This window comes from Panthera pardus, unplaced genomic scaffold, assembly GCF_024362965.1.
Source record: "Panthera pardus isolate Hobbes unplaced genomic scaffold, ASM2436296v1 HiC_scaffold_8, whole genome shotgun sequence".
In the NCBI taxonomy this organism is placed as follows: Eukaryota; Metazoa; Chordata; class Mammalia; order Carnivora; family Felidae; genus Panthera; species Panthera pardus.
Genome location: NW_026527013.1, coordinates 10,733,867 through 10,736,146, shown reverse-complemented (window position 1 = coordinate 10,736,146; position 2,280 = coordinate 10,733,867). Strand labels below are relative to the sequence as shown.

The 2,280-nt window shown below is 43.0% G+C and overlaps 1 pseudogene; it reads right to left on the bottom strand.

The window, feature by feature from the left end:
* Positions 1–676: 676 nt before the first annotated feature.
* LOC109253921 (olfactory receptor 7A5-like) lies at positions 677–1,633 on the bottom strand (annotated as a pseudogene).
* Between the last annotated feature and the right edge of the window lie 647 nt (positions 1,634–2,280).

Sequence of the window (2,280 nt, the reverse complement as noted above, 5' to 3'; positions counted from 1 at the left end):
CTGTGAAAGGGCAATTACGGTAGGAGGTGCTGAGGGAAATCGCCAGACAGTGTTGCTGCTACCTGCCAAAATACTAAAAGAAAAGCCATAACGCATCCCTGGGATAACCACCAAGAGTGACACCATTGATCCCTGAAAAACCAGGAGTTGTAATTTCTATTACCTACACACTTCATGGATGTTTTGGACTGTGCAAGGGAAAATCAGATACTCCATGGTAAATGCGGAGTATTGTGAATGTCATCACACGGGGTTCCAGGCCTCTGCTGATGCAGATATGATCTCTTTCCAGGATAGATTGACATAAACCTCAAAAACTGGTGTATACTCTCTGATAACTTAAATGATTTTTCTCCCAAAGCAGAATACTCTAATGAATAGCTGCTTTCATCTCAGAGAGGACAGATTCCACATTTATTCCTCTGGGTCTTTCTATCACATTATAAGTATTCAATTTCCTATATTATTTATTTGCTGCTGAAAATCCACGCAATGGAATTTAATGAGAGATCTAAAATTTTATAAAGAAATGCAGAAGAAATAGTTGCTGATTATGAATGAAAAGTTAAAGAACCCAAGTACTGTGGAAAGATAAACTGCAGACTGTCAATCTATGAACTGATACAAACATCATGACCTACATATTCCAGGGTTTTGAGCCCTGTTGCTCAAGTCTTTATCTTAAAGCAAAGAATCCTACATGCAGAGAATGTCCCTCTGCTAAAGAGCTTTCTCAGGGCTTGCTTGATGTCTCTGTTCCTCAGGCCGTAGATGAAGGGGTTCAGCATGGGCGTCACCACCGTGCACATGACTGAGGCTATGGCACTTGTCCTGGAGTTTTGTGCAGCAGCAGAACTCAGATACACCCCAAGGCTTGTAGCATAGAACAAAGAGACCACTGAGAGGGGAGACCCACACGTGGAAAATGCTTTACACTTGCCACTCCCTGATGAAATTCTCAAAATGGAGGCTACAATCTTAGAGTAAGAATATAGGATACCAGCGATTGGAACAACACCCAGAAGTCCACTTGTGAGATAGGTCACCAGGACATTGAGGAACATATCAGAGCAAGCAAGTTGGATCACCTGATTAAGTCCACAGAAAAACTGAAGGATTTCCAGCTCTGTGCAAAAGGAGAGTTGCAAAATCAATAAGTCATGTAATAGAGAGTCAAGAATACTCAACACCTAGGATCCCAGGAGTAGGATGCCACAGAACTTGGGGTTCATGATGACCATGTAGTGCAGTGGCTGACAGATGGCCACAAACCAGTCATGGGCCATCACTGTCAAGAGTATGTTATCTAATACTCCAAAAAGCACGACATCTGGCTGAGACAGACTTCATAGGTGATCACTTTGCTCTGCGTCTGGATGTTCAGCAGCATCTTTGGGACGGTGGTGGAGGTGAAACAGATGTCTGAAAAGGACAGGTTGGAGAGGAAAAAGTACATGGGCGTGGGGGGGTGGGAGTCTGTGATAATGGCCAGGATCATGAGTAGGTTCCCAGTGAAGGTGACCAGGTACATGGACAGGAACAGCCAAAAGAACAGTGACTGCAGTCCCCGCTCGTCTGACAGTCCCAGGAGGGGACTAAATTCAGAAATTCGGGTTTGGTTTTCTTGTTCCATGAAACTAAACTACAGAAATAGAAAGAAGAGCCTTTCAAATTTAGCCACAAACAGTAGTCAAGAAAGTAACAGAGAGGGAACCAAGGTGGCCTTCAGTAGGTGAATGGATAAATAAGCTGTCATGTACCCAGACAATGCAATGTTATTCTGTACTTGGAAGAAACACACCATCAAGCCATGAAAAGACATAGAGGAAACTTCAGTGCATATTATTAAGTGAAGGAAGTTTATCTGAAAAAGCTTCATACTGTATGATTCCAAAAACATGAAATTGTAGAAAAGGCAAAACTACGGAAAAGGAATAACAGGTATCAATGTGGCCAAAGGGTGCAGTGGGAGTGAGAGGGGTTAAGAGGCAGAGCACAAAGGGTTTTTAGGGCAATGAAATACTCCATATGATACTATAAATATGGATACATGTCTGTTTTGTGCCAGTCTCAGTATATCATTTACCAACGTTGTGACTGGACCAGCCCTTATCATTCTTATGATGGTTGCAAGACACCCCCTGCAATAACCATCAGGAAACTCTGAAAAAAAAAAAATTACTGCTCATAGCTCCTGGGGCCACACAGTGAAGTCACAAAGAGACAGAGAGCGCACATGGACCTTGGGGTCCGCTTTTACTGGGGTGAGGGACTAGAGTT